This window comes from Schistocerca serialis, chromosome 3 (assembly GCF_023864345.2).
Source record: "Schistocerca serialis cubense isolate TAMUIC-IGC-003099 chromosome 3, iqSchSeri2.2, whole genome shotgun sequence".
NCBI lineage: Eukaryota > Metazoa > Arthropoda > Insecta > Orthoptera > Acrididae > Schistocerca > Schistocerca serialis.
This window is the reverse complement of record NC_064640.1, coordinates 267,475,839-267,496,485: the sequence shown is the minus strand read 5'-3', so window position 1 is coordinate 267,496,485 and position 20,647 is coordinate 267,475,839. Positions and strand designations below refer to the sequence as shown.

General features: G+C 38.1%; 1 protein-coding gene across 1 annotated transcript in view; it reads left to right on the top strand.

The window, feature by feature from the left end:
- Positions 1 to 17,713, top strand: part of LOC126470781 (uncharacterized) — a 445,574-nt gene extending 427,861 nt beyond the window's left edge. Inside the window, exon 12 of the mRNA XM_050098790.1 lies at positions 17,080 to 17,713. The gene's annotated coding sequence lies outside the window, so the exon portion shown is untranslated. The remainder of the gene's footprint in view (positions 1 to 17,079) is intronic.
- Positions 17,714 to 20,647: the final 2,934 nt, after the last annotated feature.

Sequence of the window (20,647 nt, the reverse complement as noted above, 5' to 3'; positions counted from 1 at the left end):
CAGAAGGAGAGACACTAAGTGTTCCAATGTGTTTGCTAGGATGGCCAACCAGGGCTGCAACTTCTTGAAGTGGTTGGGGCAGCATCGAGTTCAGCCATGGGGCAGCGACCAGGCTGGACACAGCGGGAGCCAGGTCCAATTGCTGAGAAGCCAGGTGACAGTGCTGGGAAATGCTGCTTTTACCCTCATCACCAACTTTTGTCCTTAGATGTAACTGCACACACATGAGAGATTGACGAGTGATGATTCCCAGGTTGCCTTTAAGTACACTTTTATTACAGCATCACAACAAATCCAAGTTCAACATCAAATGGAATAACAGCTGAAATGATCATCCTTGATCATATGAGGAACAAAATCGAAGTCTGTAGTTATGTCGGTTGAGTGATCACACTTGCACAAGTACACAGTCAAATGTTTCACAGTAGCACTATTGGTACGTTGGCATGGTGTCGTGGGAAGCCAAGGGTTGGAGGAAGCAGGAATGATGATTTCTGGTCACTTGATGTGGAGTGTCACACTTGGTGGTTGCAGTGCCGCATAGACTCAGCGAGAAGCTCCAACAGATGGGCCACAGGATAATGCTGGTGCTTGGCCTAGAAGTGAATGAAGAGCTGCATGCTGGAGATTGAGCAGCCACTTAAATACACAGCAGCCTGAGGAATATCTGTGGGCACTTGATGGACACATGACCCATGGATGCAAGCAAGTTCCGTTGAATGCAGGGCCACCATTGCTGTTGTGCATGCTGTCAATGAGTGATGATGGTGTCCCTGGTAGTGCCTGTTATGTATCAGTGTCTATACATAGTGTCTGTCAACAGTACAAGTTCCAAACATGCTATATACTTGCAAGGCAAATAAAAAGTCACTGAAGGAGGCATTAAGCGTGAAGGGTCACAGGTGCTGTGCAATAATGTTCACATAATTCACAGCTGTTGTGGTGTCTTCGATTGCTACAGATACCATGGAAGCCCAGGTGAATGCTCCTGCATCTTAATTCTGCCCTGACCAACCTACATGATGAATGTTTTGAGCAGCCATTCACCACGATAATCGTGTATCTGGACAGGATCGTCCACCTGGTGCAACAAGAACTGCGATTCATCTGATGAGGCAACACATTTCCATTAATCCATGGTCTAATCCTGATGATCTTCTGCCCACTGCAATTGTAAGTAACCATGTCAGTGGGTCATCATTCGAATATAATGGGGTCATCTGTTGTAGAGCTCTATGTTCAACATTGTGTGCTGAATGGTGTGCCCTGAAACACTGTTGATTGCAGTAGCATTCTACTCTTTCATCAGATCTGCCACAGCTTGCTTTCAAACCTACTTTACGGAATTGGCAAGCCCCCTGACCTCCAAATTCTGTGATGAGGTGTGGTTATCGCAGGGTTGGCCATGGTGTGCAAACTTCACACTTGCACAATTTGCTGCTCACGTGTAGGACAGAGCTTGGCTGGTCTCGGTATGTCTTGGCCTTTGTTGGTCCCTCTTGGTATGGTGCTACATTTCATTTAACGGTGCAGTGCATCACTTTCTTCTAGCATTTGGTGTGGCTTATTTTGGCTGGCACAACGTTCTTCAGTTCTGGGTACTGCAAATTTGCTATGAAATGGCATTAAAACATCATGCAGAAAGAATTTAAAGACTTAGTTGATAATTATCAACAGATGATTTTTTACAGAATTCAGTTTTCTATACATCGAGAAGCACTTTGTGTTAAATATGCAGATGTGGAACACATGATGGAATTACTGGTGTGAATAGTAAATCTTCTGAAGGTACGCACTTTATTACATTGTCAGTTTCAACAGTTTTTGATGACATTGAACAAAGAGTGTGGAGAAGTTGTATATTACTGCAAAGTGCATTGTTTAAGTGAAAGAAGCCACATGGTCTGAGGCACCTTGTTACGGTCCACACTGCTCCCTCCGTCTGAGGTTAGAGTCCTCCCTCGGGCATGTGTGTGTGTGTGTGTGTGTGTGTGTGTGTGTGTGTGTGTGTGTGTGTGTGTGTTGTCCTTAGCGTAAGTTAGATTAAGTTGTGTATAAGCTTAGGGACCAATGACCTCATGGCGCAGTGGTTAGCACACTGGACTCGCATTCGGGAGGACGACGGTTCAATCCCGTCTCTGGCCATCCTGATTTAGGTTTTCCGTGATTTTCCTAAATTGTTTCAGGCAAATGCCGGGATGGTTCCTTTGAAAGGGCACGGCCGATTTCCTTCCCAATCCTTCCCTAACCCGAGCTTGCGCTCCGTCTCTAATGACCTCGTTGTCGACGGGACGTTAAACACTAACCACCACCACCAATGACCTCAGCAGTTTGGTCCCATAAGATCTTACCACAAATTTCCAAATTTAAGTGAAAGAACATGCTGGGAATGAGTTTTTAAGATATGCTGTTGTTAAATTTATGAAGGAAAAAGCAAAGCAAGAACAAAAATTAAAAGATCGAGAATGGATTGCAGACCCCACATTTTAAGTAAAGTTGACTGCAGACTGCCCTCAGTAAGACATTGCAAGGTGAGAACCAAAATCCTTCTGATTTTGTGATGAAAGTGAATCCATTTAAAAAGAAAATTGATTGTGGAAGAGACAACTTTTATAAGGAGCACTGTCTGTTTCCCTAATCTCACTGATGTTAAAGAAACTGTTAATTCTGAACAATCCATTATGGCACTGAAAGAATTACAGAAATAAAACATTTGAGGATGCTGCCATTTTTACACCTGCTTTTGAGATGTTGTTGAGACCAGTTGCCATTTTAGTGAAACATGTCTTTGCACATCTCCAGATGTAATTCCTGTTTAAAAGACAAATTCTTTTATGTTCAAAGTGTGCAGGAGTATTACATTGTTTTGCTGGGGATGAGTCGCCACATATTCGTAATGAGGTTGCAAACATGATATAAATGTTTTGATCAATATATGTGCGTGAAAGGCATTATTTAATTACGGAACTAAGTAAGTCACAATTACATGGCAACCTGAGTGAGGAAAATCTGTGAAACTGTCTGTGTCTGTATGTATGCTGAAAATTTGTGCCAAATATGAATTTTGGAATTTTGTTGTCTTTAGTGTGAGATATAACTTTTATTATGTCTTTGTAGTGTGAAAAAAAAAAAGAAATATGAAACAACACTGCATGTGATGCGTTCCCAGCCCCCCCCCCCCCCTCCTCCTGCCGTCTCCTCTTCCTGCTCAGACAATGTGGCACCATATAGTGGGAAGTTTGGAATCAAATGAGAGAGATTTGCACGTGTGCATGAATACTGCATGTGAGTTGAGTTTTTGGCCATTCCTGGCATATGGTTTCACCATCCTTCAACCACTTTTATAGATGCTCATGACAGTAGCATGTGAACAGCTTACTAGGTTTGATATTCTTTGTCAAAGTCTCTCATGTCAGTGTATGTCTCCATTTTCAACCATTATCATTGCTTGAATGATTCTCCATTCATCTGTGCTGTACTTATTTCATGAGCCTGCAATGCCCCCAGGCAGCAGTGGCCATAATGTTTTAGCTCATCATTGTATATGTATTGCAGCCAGACACAATGTTGAAGATTATTTATCTTATGACATTAAATTATTACTGATGTGGTTCGAGTCACTAGCGCTCATTATCAGACATCAAGGCCTAAATCACTTAAACATTATTTCTGCCACTTATGCTACTAGCTGCAGTAGGCATATTCTCTGAAGCTAATGAAGACCATGGCATCTCAAGAATTAATGGCAGTCTAGTTAAAAGTGTTAGCAGGTTAAATCATGTTTGAGCAATTTGTCTGTCTTGATGCATGATGATAAGCACTAGGGTCTCAAAATTTAATAAATTAATATCATAAGATTAATAATCTTTAACATTTGTGACTTATTGTGGTACATCAATATATCCTTCGTGGAAAGAATGATTTGTTTTATATATATACTCTTTGTCAAACTCTTACCTTCACAAAGCACGTCTGCATTCATAAGCATGAAATTCAGTACACATCCGCAAACACTGAATGGCCGTGCAAAATCACTTGTACACTGTTCTTAGTATTAATCCGAATGTTATTGACAGCTTAATACACTGTCAGGCGCGAACGCCTTCTCCTCCTATAATAATGTGGCATTCTTTAAGTCTGTTGATACAGCTGAAAATGCGGCTGCTCGATGACTGACGCCATTTTAAGAGCTCTAGCTGCATTAAGTGGCTACTTTAATGTATGATACATACACATAGTATACTATTATATTGAAGATATATGTCAGAATATGCTGCAGCAGGAACATACATATGAGGGTAATCCCAAAAGTTAGGTCTCCTGTGTTTTTTATATATAAGTACATAGACCTGTTTATTTGAACAATGGTGTACATCAGTTTACAGCTTGAACATTTAGCTATTTTTCAACATAATCACCATTTCTGTCGATGCATTTTTGTAGACGTTGTGGCAGTTTTGTACGCCCATGTCATACCAGCTTGCCGCCATGCTGTTCAGAAAGTTATGAACCTCTTCTTTCACCTCGTCATCAGAGCTGAATCACTTTCCGGCCAAATGTTCTTTTAACCTAGGAAACAGGCAATAGTCACTGGGCGCCAAGTCAGGACTATAGGGTGGGTGGGTGAGCATGTTCCACTGAAACTGTTGCGGGACAGCAACGGTTTGCTGAGCGATGAGTGGGCAAGTGTTGTCATGGAGAATGTGTACGCCCTTGCTCAACATTCCTCTTCTCCAGTTCTGAATTGCCCGTTTGAGTTCTTTCAGAGTCTCACAGTACCTGTCAGCATTAATTGTGATCCTAGCGATTCATCTCTGATGACGAGGTGAAAGAAGAGGTTCATAACTTTCTGAACAGCATGGCAGCGAGATGGTATGACATTGGGCATACAAAAACTGCCACAGTGTCCACAAAAATGCATCGACAGAAATTGTGATTATGTTAAAAAATAGCTAAATGTTCAAGCTGTAAACTGATGTAAACCATTGTAGAAATAAAATGGTCTACGGACTTATAGAAAAATAGGAGACCTTACTTTTATGATTACCCTCGTATATGTAATCAAAGATGGGGGTAGGTGTCAGTGTTTGTTGGTGATTCAGTAACAGGGATGTTTGGGATGGGTCCTTAACCACGACCCACTGGGGTTCTTTTTTTGCTGTTTAATATAATTTTTTATTTGATAGAGATACGGATGAAGGACAGGTAACAGGAATGGAAATTTATTCTAATTTCTATAATAATGTGTGACATCTCCAACAACTTTAATCTTGCTACAGTTAAGAGCTCCTTTAACCCATACAGATACAGTCTCTGACTCATTTATTTTGCGATGATTCCTCGTCCTAAGAACCAAAAGCATTGTGGACAAATAATAAGATGTACCTATACCCGTGTCTACAGTCGAGCCCCGAGGGGGGGGGGGGGGAGGCCCTTTGATTTTTTATATATATATATATATATATATATATATATATATATATATATATATATATATATATATATATATATATATATTACTGCTGCAACATATCTTGATATATATCTTTAATATAATAGTATACTATGTGAATGTATCATATATTAAAGTAACTGCTTAAAGAAGCTGGAGCATGACAATCGCAGGTCCTAGATTTACTAGGCCTGCACCGCGCAAAAATTCAGTGACTGGAAGTGATGAGGCCAGGAGTGCAGAAGTTGCAGTTAGATAAGTAATGTTTCTCCTAAGGCGGCATCAGTCGTCGAGCAGCCGTACTTGCAGCAGTGCTCCCATAAAACAGCACATTTCATGTGGAAGTTTTAGAAAACTTTCTTGTTGTTTGTAGATTTGCTCATCAAGATTGCTTTGTGAGCACTTACCTTACCTCTTCTAATACCAATAATGCGGAGATGTGCATTATTCGAAGATCATTCGCACTAATTTATTCATGGATAAAGGGATTGTTCTCTGTTTACACAAATACTTATTTGTTATTTATTAGTCATCGCTTAAATAACGAGCAACATAGAATACCACTGCCTTTTCTTTGTTAATTTCTTGAACTGAATTCTATAACTAATGTTTGTACCTTTGGCTCAGTGCAGTTTCTGTTCGATAAAATGCTTTGGCTGATACTTCAACGTCTTGTACAGCTATCAGTATTTGGACTTGGTTGAGGGTCACCTTAAAAACACCTTTTGTGCACCCCATGTCCCTTTTGTGTGGTGCACCCCTGACCCGTTTAAGGCGGTCCTAAAAGTTCTCAACCCTGTGGCACTAGTCTAGAAAGTCACAGTTTGGTGTTACAGAACAAATGAAGTCTCTGGTTTAAGGCTTTCACTCAACTCAGAACCAGGAGGTCATGTTCATTTCTAAGGACAATGCTGCATGTTCTGATCTTTGTTGAAATTCTGTGAGCAAGAATGGACCTCTCATCACTCTCTACCAGTCGCTAAATGATGTAAGTATGACTACAGAGCTCAGACAACGGGTATTGTTTGTTACAATGTGGGACACAGTCTGCAGCTAGTTGAATCATTTTCTCTCAGTAGCTGCTGGAACAACCTTCTCGGCATGTTGAATTAAAGCCCCACGCATGCACACTGAGTGCCCGAGCTAATCCTTCTTATGCCTAGCTACCATTTCTCTAAGAGGTACCATGTTCCAGTTTTGCTAATATCCCTTGGTCACTTGCACCAAGGGTGTTGTGGTATGATATATGTTATTTTGCTGCCTGTTGTTTCCTCCTCTGCTGGATCTTGTCTTCTAAAGTCAGCGGTCAGTAAACATCTCCCTCTTGAATTTCCTGCACCATAAATACTTTTTAATTATTTTTTTAAATTTTGTGGGATAGTATGTTGTTCTCATCTACATTAATTATCAGCCATCCATTACCTAGATAAGAGCCTGTTTGTAGCCACCTTTAACATGGAAAACAGACACTACCTATTTATTAGTTTGGTTCCACTCCAGATGTTCTACTTCTCCAGGACCATCCATGTGTGGGAGACATTCTGCTGCTTGCCACCTGGAAAGGTGCAATATTGATGACTACCAACCCCATTTTGGTCAAAATTTGGCTTTGATGTGTGTAGAATATGTAGATCCCTCTTCTCTTTGTTGTTTCGTAGTATGTAATTTCAGTTTACAGTTTTGTTGGCACCAGACTATTTAAATAACTTTTCTCCCTTTCTTCATCTCTATTCCCTCTATTTCTCCCATTTTGAGGCTAGCAGTCCATTCTGTTGCATACAATGCTTGGAATTCTGTTACTACCATATACAGTCAGTTTATGACGTTTTTAAATTGTAGATATCCATGGAGTATTTGAAATAATTAATGTCTTGATTTAGTCGTCTGGTTTCAATGAGGTCTGCAGACTACTTTTTTTTCTTTTTACATTTTGACAACTAGGTTTTAGCAGTTGCAGTACATATAAAATGTTGGTAATTTATTATGTTTTGGATGCTTAAATTTGTAGACCAGTTTTCTTCACAATTTCTATGACAGTATTCATTTGAATACTGGTTGAACTTTGCCTTAGTGCTAAGTTGTCTGATAAAGCAAGACTATTTTGATTAACATGTTTTAGTGTTTTTGGAGATAATTTAGCTTTTTTTGGTGTGACAGATAACTTGTTTGATTTTATCAGGTTATCTACACAGAAATCATAGATTTTGTATGGAGAGGTTTAGCTTTTTAAAGGCATGATTGCATAATCTTGGTTCCTCATCATGTAATTCTACCCTGTCCCCTTCCTCCCACTCCGTGATCCTTCTGTACAGAATTTTTTGTCCTGCTTGTTTCTCTCAGTATGCTTTATCTGCTGATGTATTTTAATTTTACTTAGTAGAGTAGGAGAAGTGGTGCTACTATTCAGTTGTTTTGCACGTACTTTATCTCCCTTTTGTGAATCAGGTTAAAATGTGGATGGATGATTTTTGCTCACACATGGCTTTTGCAGGGGACTGAACATTGCATTTTTATATGATATAACTATATTACACCCCTATTAGCATTATGAAATAATTGACTATCCATTAGATTGAAATAATTTTGCACTTACTCTATTTTCCTTTAACTAGAATGTTTTGCCATTGGTTTATGAGGCATGTCAATATAGTGATGCTGTTTGAGATTGGACTGAGGATATTCTCTGGTAAATTATTCCAATCCTTGACTCCTCTTCCGACTTTAGAATATTTACTGCCAGTGTTATTCCAAGATTCACATTCATTTAGTATTGATGAGCTGTTCTTCCTTATGTAGCACATCAATGACAAGTTGGCTGATAGATGATTTCTACCCATATTGCATGGAATATAGTAAGCACCTCATGTTAACACACACATTTTGTAAAGTGTTTCATTGTTGTACTAAAGAGGGGCATAAGACAGATTGAAGAAGTTACCAAATTCATCTTGCTCCTAATATCCTGGAAATTTTAAACATAGGAAAGACTTGTACTTACTGCATATTAAACAGTTTAATGATTTGCTTTTATGAATATTGTAAGCACCTATAGTGGCATCTTTTTTAGACTCTTTTTAAGCCCATAGTCTTTTGCATGCACCAACTCATTGTCATCTTGAAAATAGCTTTTCAAATTTTCTTCATATGAAAAACAAGAAAGAAGTCAGAAAGTGTAAAGATGAAGGATATGATAAGTATATGTTGTAGTCATACTAACATGTTCTCATGAAACGTAGTGGTGGTGAGGGAAGAAGAGAGGGCATTAGGCTTATAATCAGCTGAAGCTACAAAATACATTCCAAAGTCAGTGCTTGTCTGCAACCATAATTGTAACCTCTAGGTTTGTCCTTGTGATTTTTATAATACCTTCTGTAAGGTATTTAATCAGTATAACACCATGTTCAACTGACACAACTGTTTTCTGGGCATGGAATTGTAACTTGACATTTTCATTGCTTTTGATGCCTTGGTAGAAGTAATTGACTCATAATCTTACAAGTTTTTCAAGTTTACAGGAAATAACTCTTTGGCCATGGCGGTTAGTTTCAAAATTTGTGAATTACTTGTAATATTGCTTCTGAAAAAATGTTAGATACATTGTCAGTCTGCATACATATATTGTGTGTCCAGGTAGCCATGAATGATTATTTTCACTCGTCTCACGCTTACCTGAATCTTTTGATTCACAATTTATTTTTCTATTGATGAACAATGGATATTTTTGGCTATTGCATCAATTTTATTGCTTATCTCATCATTCACAACTGTTAAGGTTCTCCCACATCAGATAATTCATAAACCACATCTAAAATTTGTACCATTCAGAGACATGTCAAAAGAGCTAATCCACATATTTACATTAAATTTTTTCGTACATTTATTCTGGCATATTTGTCATGAAAGTCAGGTTTTTGATAATGGAATTGTGATAAACAAAATATTAAAACGTACATTTTGCACTGGGTGAGAAGGTTTTATGTTCTTAACAAAATTTTCTCTTTTGTCACATATGTGCCCTTTATGCTGTAAGTGTGATGTATTAATTTGCATTGTAGGAATCTTCTGAGTGTTTATTAATTCTTTCTTATTCCTTTACCACACATTATTGATTGTACAAGATTGAGGATGAATATGTAATGATAAAAATATCTGAGGATGAATATGTAATGACAGAAATATCATGGACAGGAGCCAAAAAAACTGCCCCTTTGTGTCGTATATATGCTAGTCCCATATGCACTCTGTGATCAAAATTATCCAGACACTTGGCTGAAAATGACTTACAACTTCATGGTGCCCTCCATCGGTAATGATGGAATTCAGTATGGTGTTGGCCCACCCTTAGCATTGATGACAGCTTCCACTCTCGCAGGCACATGTTCAGTCAGGTGCTGGAAGGTTTCTTGGGGAACGGCAGCCCATTCTTCATGGAGTGCTGCACTGAGGAGAGGTATCAATGTCGGTCTTTGAGGCCTGGCATGAAGTCGGCGTTCCAAAACATTCCAAAGGTGCTCTATAGGATTCAGGTCAGGACTCTGTGCAGGCCAGTCCATTACAGGGATTTTATTGTTGTGTAACCACTCCACCATAGGTGGATCATGTTGAAAGATACAGTCACCATGCCCAAATTGCTCTTCAACAGTGAGAAGCAAGAAGGTGCTTAAAACATCAATGTAGACCTGTGCTGTAATAGCGCCATGAAAAACAACAAGGGGTGCAAGCCTCCTCCATGAAAAACATCACCCAACCATAACACCACCGCCTCCGAATTGTACTGTTGGCACTACACACGCTAGCAGATGATGTTCACCGGTCATTCACCATATCCACACACTGCCATGGTATCGCCACATTGTGCACTGTGATTCATCACTCCACACAACATTTTTCCACTGTTCAATCGTCCAATGTTTATGCTCTTTACATCAAGGAGGCATCATTTGGCATATACCGGCGTGATGTGTGCTTATGAGCAGTCGCTCAACTAAGAAATCCAAGTTTTCTCACCTCCCACCTAACTGTCATAGTACTTACAGTGGATCCTGATGCAGTTTGCAATTCCTGTGTGCGGGCTGGATAGATGTCTGCCTGTTACGCATTACGAACCTCTTCAGCTGTCGGCGGTCCCTGTCAGTCAACAGACGAGGTAGGCCTGTACGCTTTTGTGCTGTACGTTTCACATTCCCGCTTCACTATTACATCAGAAACAGTGGACCTAGGGATGTTAAGGAGTGTGGAAATGTCTTGTACAGACATATGCCACAAGCGACACCCAATCACCTGACCACGTTCGAAGTCCGTGAGTTCTGTGGAGTGCCCCATTCTGCTCTCTCACGATGTTTAATGACTACTTAGGTTACTGATATGGAATACCTAGCAGTAGGTGGCAGCACAATGCACCTAATATGAAAAATGTATGTTTTTGGGGGTGTCCAGATACTTTTGATCACACAGCGTACATAGCGTGTATGTAACAAAAACTGGTGTGATTGTTATCAAAGTTATTCATGAGAAACTCAACTAAAATTTAGATACAATATAATGGTGAATTGAACAACTGAGAGAAAGACACAACGTCAGAGTTAATAACTTGCAACGTGCTTCCTCCAGGCATGAGACAGCATAATTAAAGTTATAGCAAAGAGATGATATAAAGTTTTGATCATCTTCACCAGTCAATAGAATCACTTCAAGGACAACCAAGAAGAAAGTACAAGAAATTACACAAAGAATTAGATTGAGCTAAGCCCATAGCACCTCTCTCAAAATACTCACTTCATTGTAAGACATTACTGCTGTGTACATGAAACAGACAGCTGACAATTTATACTAAAATCCAATAGATGTGGAGGGTCCACAAATATACAGATATGGGAAACATCATAGCAGAATACCTAAGCTCAGATCCATTGTAACCCAACCATTGATACCACCTCAGGAGAATACAGATAAAAGTCGATAGATTCACCATTAACCCCTTAACTTAACAATATTTTATGTTATGCTCCAAAATATTATATTTTTGTTATTAATAAATAACATCCTATAATGAATGACATTATATTTAGACATATAAAGACAGCTTTCAAAGCTCAAAATAGTGAGTTACAAAATTTTGAAGATCACCAATAATAAAATTTCGAGTATACTTGTGCACTGGACTTTGACGAAGATATCCTGAAACTTGATGTCATTTTGTAGTTTCTGTGTAGTGTAACTGTGTATTACACAATGGTTTACTGTGATCTTAAATCTTATAGGAACTGGCTGGAGCACAGTGGATGTATTTATCTCATACTACTGGCAAGCACTTGTCACTCAACTGATGAATGATCATCACTTAGAGCACTTAATGAAGTAACATGACATTCTTCTTCACGTTCAGGACCATTAAATTCTATGTCAAATTCAAGATCACTGTAGCCATCTTTCTTTGAAAGCACTGTGTAAATGAGAATACAGGAGACAGTCTGAAAGCAAGAGTTTTGTTGTCTACTGTCCAAAGTTGCACACAGTAAAGATGATAACTGGTGGTAACCACTTCAACCAAAACCCAACAGTCAAGCTACAAATGTAGTACCACTCTCTATCAGCCGAACACTCAACTATCAGTACTGAAACAGATAAAAGCAGTGTTTTATTGTTTCAAAGGTCTTTCCTTAAGTCGCCAGAGTATACTTGGGATTTTAAATTTCTCTTAAAACAATGAAAATGAGATAATTCAGCATTTTAAGTTAAGGGGCTAAGAAAAAATATCAGGGAATGCTTAAAAAAACAGTACTTAAGCCTTGTAAATAATGCGAGGGCCTTTCAATAAGTAATGCAACACTTTTTTAAGCTGGTTGTTTTTATTCAAGATTCCAGTACACCATGTTATTTCCCACTCTCTTGGTTACTAAGCCCTGTTTTACAACAAATCTCCATTCAATCCAACAGCCGTACCCCACCTTACTGGGAGGGCCTGTATGCCCACATACTACTGGTCAACGTTGGAGCGAACATCTTGCTGCATCAGTAACCTCCCCATCATCCAAGTACTGCCTCTCGTGGAGTGCAGCCTTCATTGGGGCAGACAGGTGGATGAGGAAGAACAGTCCAGTGAAGTTTTGTGAGCTGATCTCATAAGGGCAGACTTACACGAGACCTTGTGGTGTCATGGAGGAGGAGAAGTTTGTCTGCATTTTTGTGGTGATGAATACGCTGAACTTGTTTCTTCAGTTTCCTTAGGATAGCACAACTCTGGTTGCCCAGCCGGCATGTGGGAGATTTAACATGTTTGTACAACCTTGTTGTGATGATGACAGACACCTCACCCAATGACTCCCTGTGCTTCTGTTCACTCCAAGGTCTCCATAGACATTCTGCAAGTACTTTTGGATGTCTGCAATGCTCTGGTTTTCCACCAAAAGAAACTTAATGACAACTCTGCTTGGAATGCACTTCTGTTACAGACGTCATTTTGAAGGCTATCTATAGTGCTGCCACCTATCTGAACTTCATGAAATTATAGGGGCCTGTAGCAGAAATTTCCACAAAGTCCTAGAACGTTTTTTGTATTTTTCAGTGGAAATTAGCCAAGAAATAAGATGTGTTGCATTATTTATAGCATGCCCCTTGTAGATGAGAGTGACGAGGAGGAGATAGACAGATAGAGATGGGAGAATGAGGTGGACAGACAGGGGGAGAAGAGATGGACACAGAGAGAGGAAAGAGGAGGTGTGTTCCGTATATGCGTCAAACACATAAGCAGGTGAAGCCGCAGTGGAAAGTTTACAATAAAAGAGATGGGCTTATGTCCATTCCACAGATTCTAAGTAAAGTGGTTGTCGTGTATGGAATAAGTCAAAAGAATTTTGAACATATTTTCATATAAGAAGGAAGAACAAACTTGTCACTAAACATGTGAATATACAATAAACTGAGATGCATCAGGTAATTCTTAGGCCATTGTAACCATTTATGATCAAATAAACAATCAGTTTGCAATAAATATTTAAATTTATCGTGTTGCTGCACTAAAGATATGTAGAAGTCAGATTTTACCTCACAGTGATGTTATTTGCTATTGTTAACAAAACATAAATTAGTTGGTTGAATTAAGTAGTTGACCACCAATAAATCCTTTAGGCTCCACTTCAAGTGAATGTTTTTGTAGTTAAACTTTTTATGGGTGCTGAGAAGTTATTGAAAATGTGTGTTTCTGCATAATGTACACCTGAATGTGACTAAATCTTTATAAAGATTATTCTTACTTTTAGTACTGATTCCACAACCTGAGCTGTTAGTTTGAAAAATATGTACGTAATGTGTGACAAATATCATCAAGGAATAAATGTATTGGGAAGCAGTAGTTTCTTGAACAGACCTCTGCCAGATGTTCTCGAGTTGATACTACAAATAATTGATAGTATACTCTGAAAACAGCGTAGCTTCTTAATAAAATACTTCAAAGAAATTTTAATTTTTATATCATCTGAATTGCTAATAAAGATTTGCTTAGGCAGTAAGGGAGATAAAGGACTCTCATGTGATAAAAGCAATCGAGTGATGTAAGCACGTGTGAAACAAAAAATTGTTTGCAAAAGAATGTGGATAGTAGTGTAAATGGTTAAGTCCAAGTCAGGAAACTAAATTGTGGAAAAATTTCAGAGACATAACAAAACAAGAGATTGTAAATATAGGAGAAACATTTCTCCCAAGAATATAGTCAAAACGTGTAAACATTTGAATAAAACCGTGTCTTCAAAACAGCTATGATATTTAAAAGTGTTGACATAAAATTGAGAACATCTAACAAAAATGTGCTGCACAAGCAAAGGAAACCTAAAGGCTGTCTTGACTCACTGAAAGGTTCAACTGAGTAGAATGTATTCTTGTCCTGTTCCTAAATATAAGGCAAGTCTCTAATATGGTGTGGTATAATGGCATTATCTTAAGTTGCACATACATACATACATACATACATACATACATACATTAGTCCTTGTTCCATAGATCATGAATACGACATTTTGTAATGATGTGGAACATGTCATTTTAACACAAGTTTTCTTTACAAAAATTATTATTATTATTATTATTATTCTCCAACTGAAACTCTGTCCTTAATCTCGTCTGAGCCAGTAAAGGATGGATGAAAATATGCTAGAAGTAGAATCCTTTGATGTGTTCGCACCTAGGTCAGAGGTAGCACAAGGACCTAGAGCTCCCCTCATCCTTTTATACTCTTAGATATAATTGATGTTCCACTGCCAGGCAAGGGAAATAATACTGTAAAGAAACACACTGCGTATCAGTGTGCAAAATTCTCAGCAAAAGCAATAAAGCATGATATGGCAAGCTACTTGATGACTCTAGAGACACGTACTAAAAAATGGCGTTGTGACTATAGCTCAGTATAGGAACCACTAAAATTCACAATCAGGAGGCTTAGCTCCTTGACACAGTCAAGGATCATTTTCTCGAAATCACGCACACACGTAACAGAAAAGCAAACAATAGGGTTAACTTAGATGATGAGATCTCAATCCACAGACACATATGTGCTGAAACATAGGGTGGGCAAAATGAAACTGACCAAGATGTTTACAATGAGAGGATAAAGGATTGACTTTTGTTAATGAACATCACAGAAGATGCTAGAAATGGCTACCATTGAGTGATGATGTAGAACTGAGTCACACATAGCAGCTCTGCTCTGGGGGTGGCAACAATAGAATTTTAGATGTTCTGCTGCAGCTCTTCAGTGTGTGGGGATTATTTGAGTACACCTGGCGCTTTCATTTGCCCAACAGATAAAAATCACTGGGATATAGATCAAGTGATCTATGTCTCCAGGAGATTGCACTGTCTCTGCCGATTGTCCTCTCCTCACTGAACACTTCATGCATATGAGATGAGGTTGTCAAGGTGGTGTGTGCTGTTGCTCCATCTTGCTGAAAATATCCAGCCAGTTGTTAATCTTCTGTGAATTGATCCGCTATGGATTAAGCAGTGTTTGGACATATCAGTTTGTATGAACAGTTTGGCGAAAGAATTTTATTATGATGTGGACAGCAAATATTATGATGAAACACCAATCTTGAGACTATGCAGTGGATCTTCAAAGTAGTGATGGAGATTTTCTAATGTATGTACTTTGAGTTCACATACACTGATAGGATGAACCGGGCTTCATCTGAAGAAATGAAAAACTGAGGATCCAGAAATCCTGATTCCACTTCGCTCAGAAACCATCGGTGGAACTTAACACATCAAAGTTAACCTGGATGCTATAACTCATGCACAGCAGTAAATTTTTGCAGATACATATGCAGGTCCTCTTCATTAATGTTTAAACATAATGATTTCTTAGTTCCCATTTGCACAGCAAAATGTTGTTGAGATTACATTGGAATTTGTTCCAGGATTTTCTTCACTCAGTAATTTTTAATCTTTGCAGAGTCTGTTTGATGCCATTTTTCCCACAAAGTTTTGCATTGCATACTTTGCTGGAGGCTTTGCCGAAACATTTCCAGCCTCCAATTCTTGTGCAAATAGTTCCACACACGTTTTCCACGAATCGGGCTTTTGCATAACACTCAAAAATGAACAAATGCTGTTTTATAATGAGCTCTATTTTGTGTTGTGTTCAGCTGGTCACTAAACACATCTGGCCCTCTCAATCACTCAAACATAATGACACAGTGAACTACTTGCGAAAAAGCTTGCAGGAGGTGCACATTTGCAGATGTGTGACAGGAAATGATTGGTACATGAGATCATGGTCCTGTTCATTTTTTTATTTAGGACTAATAGTTTATGTGTAGTGAGTGAGAGAATATGAAAATCTAACATGTGGTTTATGAAGGCCAGACATAACATTGCGTGTCGCATAAAACAATGTTGGCAGGAGCAGTTGCATCACCCTGTTGTAACCTCAAAAATTGAAAAGAATTCTTTAAGGGAGTTGTACTTTCTGTAGCACCTCATTTTGTTTGCCATCAGCTAGCTTTCAAATTCAAAATGCTAAACAATCCTACAGCGCTAAAACTAGGTAAGGGATAAGACAAAGTGGAAGCTGGACAAAGGAATGAGAGCCTTACTGTCACTCTTGATTACTACCTGCAGCACGTGTGCATCCACCCTCTGTGGCACCTCACTGCTTTCTAAAGCTTGTGAATCTCAACTATCACATACAATGGTTAATTCTTGTTCTACCATTTCCTGTTATATTTGCTTGTATGCTATTCCTTTGTGCTCTTTACTCAGTGCAAGTAAAGGAGGAAATCTGGTATGTAAAGATTGAATGTGATTAGTTTTTATTTGTCGGTGGAGCTGATCCCACCTTGTGTGTTGATAGGCAAGTCTTTTATCCAGCTTAACATGGTTGGTCAATATTTATTGCCTTTTCTAAATATATGTTGTACGAAAATGTATGTTCAAAACATTCATTGATCATTTTAGAGGAAGACACGTATTTCAGCCATGAATTTTATGTAGCATTTGCATTAGATCACGCCAACTTGTTGATGTCTGTTTAGTAGATGCTCATATCTAAAAACTTAATGTGGGACATTTAAATTGCAGCCAGGACTGATATTTCCTTAATGCACCTTCTGATCTCTGTTAATTTGTGTTGATTTCAGTTGGCGGGATAGGTGGAATGGATGGTGACACCTATCAGTTTGCTGATTGAATTGGTGAAATCGAGGTTGCAGCACCTGAAAATTTGTGAGGTCATCTTGTCATACAAAGTTTTGATCTGAGAATACCTGCGTAGTAATCAGCCCTTGCAGTACTGTAGGAAAATTTTGTATAGCTACTCTATATTTGGAAACCAGCAATAAATGTGCTCCTGAGCATCAAGCACAAATGTGAATGGAATTATGCTGTGTCTGAAATTAGAGTAATTTTAGTAGTAACAATGATAATGATAACAACGATGACAACAATAGTGGTAAGAATGTATGAAATATGTTGTGGGTCCACTGCTGTAAAGTATCAGTGGCAGTCATGTGGAAATATGGCTAATTAATGTTAAACAGTCTGTCCTTTTATGAGAAATAGTTTGGTTATATATATTTAAATTATTTTGCCGGTAGCTCTGTTTACTTCAGTTGTAACATTTACATATTTTCCATAGACTTACTTCTTGCATTTCAACTATAAAGAGTAGTAACTCTATTGCTATTCCCCCACTTATATTCATTTATCATAAAATTTAGTCATATTTCCGCATTAACATGCTCACTATATCATTTATGTTTGAAAATGTTTGGTTTACTGTCATAAAATTTCATAAGGTTGTGAATAATTCACACTTCCGTTGCTACTGAAATCAGTAGACCAGGTACAATATACAGTGATTTTGTTTTGGTTTGAGAGTGTTATAGATTTTAAATGTGGTACTTTATCATCAGTAAAGTATCATATCCATGCTGAGTTTACTTAAATATTCTCTGTAATTGTGTTTTTTGTGTAACAAAATGCCATCTTGTAGCTCTGCATCATTGAAAGATGTAGTAATTTGTTTCTCTTTGCCACAGTTCTCACAGAAAGGGAACCACATTTAGAACAGATTTGACAGTCAATAATGAAGGAATTTTTGGAATTCTTCCTTTACTTCTCTCCGTAGTTTTAAGTCCAATCACTCCACACAGGAACAAAGTGCCTTATAAGCTTGAGCTGCTGCTGCTGCTGTTGCTGCTGCTCCAGCTTTGTAATTTGTTTTTACCCCAGTCTGTGTGTTATTGTGATAGAAAATTTGTTGCTTTACTTACATACACAGGTGAAAGTTAAATGTAGCAGTTGCCAGACGTGTTTTTTGTATGACTGAAAACTTTTTATTTTCATGTAAATGTTCTCTTTGTTTTTAATTAATGTGAAAAAGCAATAATGCATTTAATTGTAGTTATTTTCTTATATCTTTCTTTATTTTGTAAACCGCATCATGAAGGAAAAATGTGCAAATGAAAAAAGCTGTAATGAGTCCCTGTTCCCATTTTTTTTCTGTTTTAGAGGGCATACTGTATCAACGTGGCATCAATATTTGCTAATGAGACCAAACTGTACTATTATTGAGACATTTACAATTCAGTCACTGCATTATTTCATGTAGCCGTGATATTTTAGGTAATCACCAGGCAATAAAATTTATTTGGACATTGGGAAACAAGAGTTTTGCAGGTGGAAACTTTACTCTGACATTTCTCTCTCCACATTTGTGTCTCACTTCATCCTTGACTGATTGTGGTATCATTTTGGCATTAACTTTCCTGCAGCATTAATTCTGTTCTCTGCTTAATTTTGTGTTCTGATTTTCTTGGTTTGGGTGATCTCATGTGTCACTGCTCCTCCTCTTTCTTCTGTTCAGTTCTTGCAAGATTTTATGGTTGTTATCCAATCATTATTTATTTGAAGCACTTTATTTTTCCTTGTTGTGTGTCATGTTCATGAATTTGTTTTCTTATCATCTTTAGCTTCTCATCCACCAAAGGTACCTTTTATGCTTGCTTTTGGTAGTTTAATTTCTTTGCCACTTGGTAAATTTCATGACATTGCATTTTTATATGGCCTGATCAACTCTAACCTGTCAAATAATACTTGATTGTTGCAGTTGTCTCTGTCGATTGCATGATTTGTTGGATAGACAAACAAGGATTTAAATTCTTGTGTAGCTGGCCGAAGTGGCCGTGCGGTTAAAGGCGCTGCAGTCTGGAATCGCAAGACCGCTACAGTCGCAGGTTCGAATCCTGCCTCGGGCATGGATGTTTGTGATGTCCTTAGGTTAGTTAGGTTTAACTAGTTCTAAGTTCTAGGGGACTAATGACCTCAGCAGTTGAGTCCCATAGTGCTCAGAGCCATTTGAACCATTTTTGAAATTCTTGTGCTCCTGAGTAGACAGACATACAAAAACTGCTTAGTGAGTAAAATGCATTTGTCCACCACTGATTATACCAGTTCTTTGTGAAAAACTTACAATAAAAGTTTCTTTCACTGAAGTACACATTCACAGAATTCAAACCAGTAGATCAATATTTTAACAGTACACCATAAATTTGTTGTCAGTGTTTTCTCATCATATTGTGTATAAATAAACCTGGTACTGACAGTCCCTCATATATGATGTGTTTGCATTTCAAATAACTAAAGTTGTGACTGTACCTTTGTACCTTTAGTAAACTTTTGAACTGTGTTCCGCCGCCATCCCCCCCCCCCCCTCCCCCTCTTTGCCCCCAGATGTTACGTATATTGGGAGAAGGAGAGTGGCAGATACAATATTGCCCACCATCAGTAGAGATTTATTCCACTTATTGCAAATTATTAACTTGATTACATGCATGACATGTTTATACCCTAGAATGCCACAGTTACTACTGTGTGTTCTTGCTGTGAAATGGTTCTTTTTATTTGCAGGTTCACATGGAATTCAGTATTCCATTAGTTCTTGTCAAGGGTATTATTTGAAGATTTTGATTTGAGGTGTACTGTTTTCTTTGAGTGTAGCTCTGTGTTGATTATACGTGTAGAAATAACTAACCACTAAATACACTATGCTACTGAAAATTCAAACTTAGGAAACAACATCAAAAGTTGAGTGTGAGGGCAAGGATGAAAGTCACTAATGCTTTTAATGGAAGAAGAAATTTCATATAGTATTGTATCATAGAGGACTGCACAATTCACCCATCCCAGCTAGCAATAAAATAAATGATAAGTGATTGGTGTGATGTTAATTGTATTAGTTAGGACAAATTACAAATCTGTGCAGCCATTTTTATATCCAGAACAATGTGTCAAAAGATTTGCTAATGAATTTGAAACCACTGAGTGTATACTTGGTGAAAAACACCAAAGAAAGTGGGGAGGAAGGTGAGGAGATTAATGGTCTCTTCTTAGCAATATTAACAGCAGGGAATGTATAATAAAAAAGAGGAAGTGGTGTTTCATTTGCAGGTGAAACATAAGCATCATTGAAATATTAGATCATTATTACATGTATGTGGTGATAGGTATGCAAGCCTCAAACTTACTGGGGGTGAGGGGACCTAAAATATATACTAAAATCTGATGATATGTAAACACCCTTCTTCCTGAGCTCTGAGTTCAATTTCAGTTGTCGTTTTACAAAAATAAAGTAATGAATGGTGATTTTGTTGCTTCTGGTACATATTTTGTTCTATAGAACATACATACTTGATTGGACAAGCAGGC